The sequence below is a fragment of the Coregonus clupeaformis genome, unplaced genomic scaffold (genome assembly GCF_020615455.1).
Source record: "Coregonus clupeaformis isolate EN_2021a unplaced genomic scaffold, ASM2061545v1 scaf1528, whole genome shotgun sequence".
Taxonomy (NCBI): Eukaryota; Metazoa; Chordata; class Actinopteri; order Salmoniformes; family Salmonidae; genus Coregonus; species Coregonus clupeaformis.
Window position 1 is genome coordinate 70,898 of NW_025534982.1, and position 7,575 is coordinate 78,472.

The 7,575-nt window shown below is 42.0% G+C and overlaps 1 non-coding gene across 1 annotated transcript; it reads left to right on the plus strand.

The window, feature by feature from the left end:
• Window positions 1–400: 400 nt before the first annotated feature.
• On the plus strand, window positions 401–528 carry LOC121583738. The gene has a single exon (XR_006003595.2). It is a non-coding gene; the product is annotated as a U6atac minor spliceosomal RNA (small nuclear RNA).
• The last annotated feature ends 7,047 nt before the right edge of the window (window positions 529–7,575 follow it).

A 7,575-nucleotide genomic window follows, 5' to 3' on the forward strand; every position in this document is an offset into this window, starting at 1 on the left:
ACCAGATTTGAATTGACGCAACTTTGACACAACTAAATACAATCAGAAACCGAATAGGTTGTTGTTTCATAGCATAGACCAAAACGGTCTGGTTTCAGTTCTAAAATGTTTTGTTGACTTCCTGGATTAGGCTTTGGGTCAATAACTCGATGTCATTGGCTCACACCAATAATATGGACATTTTGGGCAATGCATTCTGGTCCTTTTGTAGATATAACGAAAAAACGTATATAAATACTGATTTAGATTTAGAGAAAAAATTGCACGATTAGGAAATAGTATATTTTATAACTGTTATTGTATATTTGGCCATTTTGGTAGAAGAAATTTCAGCAACCGTAGCCGAGAAGTTTATACTCCAGCAGCCATATATATAGTGGTCATTTGACATTGAGTGTTTGTGTTGTATGAAAGGAGAGAAGGTTAGCACTCCCCTTGACAAGGATGGAAGAGGCCCTAGTGGCCTTCAACACACATATGGTTAAGGCATTGTCACCTACTTCGTGACATCTTCAACCAAGTTTTTTAATGGTACATCCTCACACAAATATATACTCTACACAACATTATTTTTCTTAGCATGTTGAGAATTATGAGACATCCTGACCAGGAAAATGAAACAGGACAGTTATTTCATTGTCTGTTTTTGATTGAAGAATTATCACTATTGCATTCATAGTCACTAAATTAAGTTGCTAGTTATGCCCCCTAGCATAACCAACAGACAACAGCATGTAACACAGTGTACTCAAGATGAGAATGCTGCGTTCATCCTGAAATCTTTGTGTAGGTTTTCTCAATTACCAGAAGAGGGCAGTCATGTTCTACCAAAGACACAGAAGAGCTCAGACTTCCTGCTTCAATCCATCGTCCCCCAAAAAGGTATGCCTGGCCTGAGGGTATCTGGAATAAAGATTACAAAAAAATATATTTTCAATAAACTTCACCTGAACATTCCTTGAATGTGAAGAGATCTAGATAGGCAATAGCCTTACTATGCTGGTGAATATGAGACATACAGTAGCTTGTTGTTGGCTAAGTCCCCCATACTTGTCTCTGAACCCGGATCAGAGAGCCTGTGAGGCTGATGAGGCAGCAGACCTCTAGAGATCCATCTGCCCTGGCAGCCAACCATTATACGGGGGGCTCTCTCTGTGAAAGCCATCAGGGCCCTCTGCCCAGACCACAGCAGGCCACCTCAGTGTGCATGTGTCTATGTGTCTGGGTCTACTGCATCAGGCAGGCAGACTGGTGAGATAGGGATAGGCACAGGGCCGGACTACCACATTTGGGGCCCCAGGGCAGCTACCTCCAGGGGCCCCCCCAACACCCCCCCCAAAAAAAAAAAAACAACTTTTTTTGTGAGGGGGATGACAGCTAACTTCCTACATTTCAACACATTTTGCCATGAGGCAGATTGAAAAATGTGCAGTTTTATAATGCTATGCTACACATTTTGTCATAAGGCTGATATATATATTTTTCAGTTTTAAAGCACATTTTCTACAATTCAACAAATGTTGCCATGGGGTAGAGAGAAAAATGTGCTGTTTTATAGCTCATCTCAGGCTATTCTTCACATTTTGCCATGATGCTGAGAGAAAATACTGCAGTTTTAAAGACAATTTCCTGCAATTATACAAATTTTGCAATTGCAATTATGATGTGTTCATATGCTATGTTTTTTTTTGGTTGGGGGGGGGCCTGGAGGTCGGGGGCCCTGGGGCACGTGCCCTACGTGCCCGTTCGGTAATCCGGCCCTGGATAGGCAGCTATGAGGTCAGCTCACCTTGTTTTCCCATGACTTGCTGATTGAGAGATAACAGTGATACATTATAGAGGAGGAGGCCTTCAGTAGTTGCCTTCAACTCCTAGATACATGTATTGCAGCAGTGTGTGTCTGGGCTTCTCTACTACAATCGCCCTATCTCATATGTGTACCCCGCTGAAACCAGTATCGAACCTTTCTTATCAATGGCTTTGATCAGATTTTGATGTTGTTGTAGGCGGCAGGCCCGGAGGCCCTTCTGGACCATAGTAGCCTGGACTGAACTGAGAGAGTACAGGCTACTGAGTTATGAGAATCTGCACCAGTATAGAGGTATGACCACACATAAGATATGGCAAAATGTGTAGAATTGCAGGAAATTCATTTAAAAACTGTAACATTTTTCTCTCAGCCCCATGGTGAAATGTGCAGAATTGCAGGAAATAAGCTTTAAAACTGCATTACCCCTGCTATAAACTGATCATAACCCGAATGTTATAACGTTTCTGTGTGGAGTGGTTTTCTGATTGAGTAACTGTCACACACTGAGCTGCAGAGCTCAACTATGCTGTGTCATCATTTCCTATCCCTCCTTAGTAATCCTCCAACATGGAAGCCTTTTGTCATAGCCAATATGTGTTGCATCATTTCCATTGATATGAGTTTGTGTACTGTATGAGAACTGAATGACAGGGAAACACAGATAGCATCAGTCAAGAGTCCCTGGACCACTGAAAACAAACCCCACGCCCTCACGTAGACCAGCCTACACAAAATAACAAATGTGGAGAAACTCACAAGTCTCCAGAACTTATTTTCCTTTTATAAAATAAAAACCACCACAATGCCATGGTAGTGGCGTTTATTCTATTAGTTAAAAAACTGCAATTTCTAACCATGGTCAGAACAGAAAGAAGTAAGGGGAGTCATTTTGAAAAGCAGGAGGAAAAGTGAAAAATGTGAGTGAAAAGTAGGTCAGCAGCAGTTGGTCTGTTGGTTGGTCGTTCCTCTACTCCATCTGGAATAATGTTGTAATGTAAATGTTGTCACCGCCGCTCTACTCTCCTCCACACGGCGAGCTGAGACTAGGCCGAGCACTGAGGTATTCTTTGGACCGGGGCTACAGCCGAGTGGAGCTCCTTGTATTATATTAGCTACAGTGCTGTGCTGGTCCCAACGAAAAGCTCCAAACGCTGTCCAACTCCCCCAACATCATGACCATGGTCAACTGCCAGCTGGCTTGAGGACCTCTACATTGTCAACAAGAGTCTATTAAAAAGTCATTGGGGATTAGGCCTACAAGATTGCAATGAAGCAGTATAGAAGAATAGACTAGTTACTGAGAGGAATTATATATGAATCAGTGGAGGCTCCTCAGAGGAGGAAGGGGAGGACTGTCCTCCTCAGTGAATTTCATAAAAATAAAAATAGTGAAACATTAAAAAGTTATAATTTTTAGATACAACTATACTAAATATATTCACATGTCACCAAATAATTGATTAAAACACACTGTTTTGCAATGAAGATCTACAGTAGCCTCAGCAGCACTCTGTAGGGTAGTACCATGGTGTAGCGGGAGGACAGCTAGCTTCTGTCCTCCTCTGGGTACATTGACTTCAATACAGTACCTAGGAGGCTCTTGGTTCTCACTTACAGTGAATTCGGAAAGTATTCACACCCCTTGACTTTTTCCACATTTTGTTACATTACAGCCTTATTCTTTTAATGAATTAAATCTAAAAATGTCCTCATCAACCTACACACAATACCCCATAATGACAAAGCGAAAACAGGTTTTTAGAAGTCTGAATACTTTCAGAGTCTGAATACTTTCCTGTACACAGTAATTATGACAACTTCCGGAGGATGTCCTCCAACCTATCAGAGGTCTTGCAGCATGAAGTGACATTAGTGGTGGTCAGTGCCGTTTAAGATGAGGGAGGATTATCTTTTTTTTGTGAGCATGGCCTTATTTCTATTACAGCATATTGGATGACTGTCATTCATATTCCATTCACCCAGCTCATTGTAAAATCGGTAGGTTTAGGCTACTACATGATACTCACATTTTCTCTGTACCCATCATGAGGTTGCTACAACCTAGCCTATGAATGAAAGTTTACAACGTAGGTGCACAGGTCGAGATAATTTTTTGTAATCAAGGTGACAGACAGTGACACATTCAATATCACCATGCGCATCTATCTGATCTAGGGAGTAATCGTTAGTCAAACAGTTGCAAATGAGAGTTTCTATTGGACAAATTCAGCTATGTTTATCCTCGTTCGTTCCGTTTGCTTCCGTTTTTCAACAGAATCGGCGGAATGAATACACCCTGATCACACGCAAACACTTTCATAGCAGCCATATAGAAACAGCATGATCACTTTGCTCCTTGTATATGGTATATACTGTAATTCCTTCTCGCAATTATCTACGTGCTTTCCTCCTCTCACCTTTTCCTTTCGCTTGTGCACTTCAGTGCCCAACACATCAGCTGTCTGTGACCAGTCAAAAAATTCATTTCCAAGCCAAACCTTCATATCATGACTGCCAACCGCTACACACAGTCTACATCGTTGTCACCTCATAGTCAACATAGCTACTAGAACTAACGCGTTAGTAAACCCACTACAATCATACAATCATGCAGTACAGTGTACAGTCAGAAAGCAGTTTAGCAGTTACTCCGGTGGGACCCGGTGGCAATACATTTATAAAACCAAAAGCTTACCTTGACTTGGAAGAGTTCCAGTGTTGGATAGCCATAGCCACCTAGCTAACATAGCATCCCTCTCAGTTTGAGCCGGGTGTTTGAGTAGGCTAAACTAGCTAGCTGCATTCAGCTCCCTAAGTGAACGTTTTTAAAAACCACAACCAAATATAGCTAGTTCTCTCTCTCTCTCGCTTCTCCTTAATTTTGGAAGAAATTAATTTGTTCAAAACTGTTCAACTATTGTCTTTCTCTCTCTTTGAGTGAACTACTCACCACATTTTATGCACTGCAGTGCTAGCTAGCTGTAGCTTATGCTTTCAGTACTAGATTCATTCTCTGATCTTTAGATTGGGTGGACAACATGTCTGTCATGCCCTGACTCAGGGGACTCATATATGTTGAGTCAGGGTGTGAATGTTCTATGTTGTTGTATCTAGTATGTGTATTTCTATGTTGGCCAGTGTGGTTCCCAATCAGAGGCAGCTGTCGCTCGTTGTCTCTGATTGGGGACCATACTTAGGCAGCCTATTGGCACTGTCTAGTTGTGGGATCTTGTTCCGTGTAAGGTATGTTGTGTGTTCTACCTTGGACTTCACGTTTCGGTTTGTTGTTTTGTCGTTGTGTTTATAAGTTAATAAACATGTACGTATATTCAACGAACGTGACAATGTCAGTCAGTGGAGGCTCCTGAGAGGAGGAAGGGGAGGATCATCCTCCTCAGTTAATTTCATAATCTGCATGCCAGTTATGATTTTCATGTGCACATTTTCATGGAACAGTTTCATTTCATTTATAATAGTCTTTGTATCTCAAAATCCTTGTCTGTGGTTAATCTACATTCTATCTAAATCTTAATTAAAATTGTACAAATCTAAAAGTAACTTTTATTGCCATTGCCAACTATGTACAGTCGTGGTCAAAAGTTTTGAGAATGACACAAGTATTGGTCTCCACAAAGTTTGCTGCTTCAGTGTTCTTATATCTTTATGTCAGTAGTTACTATGGTACACTGAAGTATAATTACAAGTATTCCATAAGTGTCAAAGGCATTAATTGACAATGACATTCAGTTTATGCAAAGAGTCAATATTTGCAGTGTTGACCCTTCTTTTTCAAGACCTCTGCAATCCGCCCTGGCATGCTGTCAATTAACGTCTGGGCCACATCCTGACTGATGGTCGCCCATTCTTGCATAATCAATGCTTGGAGTTTGTCAGAAGTTGTGGGTTTTTGTTTGTCCACCCGCCTCTTGAGGATCGACCACAAGTTTTCAATGGGATTAAGGTCTGGGAAGTTTCCTGGCCATGGACCAAAAATGTTGATGTTTTGTTCCCCGAGCCACTTAGTTATCACTTTTGCCTTATGGCAAGGTGCTCCATCATGCTGGAAAAGGCATTGGTCGTCACCAAACTGTTCTTGGATGGTTGGGAGAAGTTGCTCTCGGAGGATGTGTTGGTACCATTCTTTATTCATGGCTGTGTTCTTAGGCAAAATTGTGAGTGAGCCTACTCTCTTGGCTGAGAAGCAACTCCACACATGAATGGTCTCAGGATGCTTTACTGTTGGCATGACACAGGACTGATGGTAGCGCTCACCTTGTCTTCTCCGGACAAGGTATTTTCCGGATGGCCCAAACAATCGGAAAGGGGATTCATCAGAGAAAATGACTCTACCCCAGTCCTCAGCAGTCCAATCCCTGTACCTTTTGCAGAATATCAGTCTGTCCCTGATGTTTTTCCTGGAGAGAAGTGGCCTCTTTGCTGCCCTTCTTGACACCAGGCCATCCTCCAAAAGTCTTCGCCTCACTGTGCATGCAGATACACTCACACCTGCCTGCTGCCATTCCTGAGCAAGCTCTGCACTGGTGGTGCCCCGATCCTGCAGCTGAATCAACTTTAGGAGACGGTCCTGGCGCTTGCTGGACTTTCTTGGGCGCCCTGACGCCTTCTTCACAACAATTTAACCTCTCTCCTTGAAGTTCTTGATGATCCGGTAATTGGTTGATTTAGGTGCAATCGTACTAGCAGCAATATCCTTGCCTGTGAAGCCCTTTTTGTGCAAAGCAATGATGACGGCACATGTTTACTTGCAGGTAACCATGGTTGACAGAGGAAGAACAATGATTTCAAGCACCACCCTCCTTTTAAAGCTTCCAGTCTGTTATTCTGACTCAATCAGCATGACAGAGTGATCTCCAGCCTTGTCCTTGTCAACACTCTCACCTGTGTTAATGAGACAATCACTGACATGATGTCAGCTGGTCCTTTTGTGGCAGGGCTGAGATGCAGGGGAAATGTTTTTTGGGGATTAAGTTCATTTTCATGCAAAGAGGGACTTTGCAATTAATTACAATTCATCTGATCACTCTTCATGACATTCTGGAGTATATGAAATTGCCATCATCAACACTGAGGCAGCAAACTTTGTGGACACCAATACTTGTGTCATTCTCAAAACTTTTGATCACGACTGTAGAAATAGCCTACATAAAGCCAACGCATAAAAACATTGCAGCCTGCAGGTACTGTATACGCATGGCATGTCTGCAACGAACTTGAAACATTGTATCAACTATCAACTGGGTCGCCCAGAAACTTGCACTAGCTAACTTGAAACATTGTATAACATATTCTGGGCCCTCAGAGTTTAGAGTCAGTGAGTTCGGGACAGACACAGCTGCAGGCTATTTGTAAAAGGTGTATTTTATGACGTTTCCACTGGATCAGAGCATGACATTTTTCCCTTTCATGCTGAGTGGTTATCGAAAGGAAGAATGCTGGAAATATTGTTCAAATACTTTGAGGAACTTTTGTCATTCTCAATTGATTCTAAAAACAGACATTGTTAACTTGATGTTTGAGGTGAAGAAAAATTACTTTGAGAAGCTCCACAGCTCATTAGTGGTGGTGAGTTAAGACAATCAGAAATACTATCAAACATCCCCAAATGGGCACATTTATAGGCCTGCATTTGCGCGCAGGCCAGGTAGACTAGTCCTACTTCTATATGCGTAATCAGGTGCGTGTCCTTAATCAACATTGACAGGAGCGTTTCAAACAAAAGACGATCAATAAATTGACAAAACTCG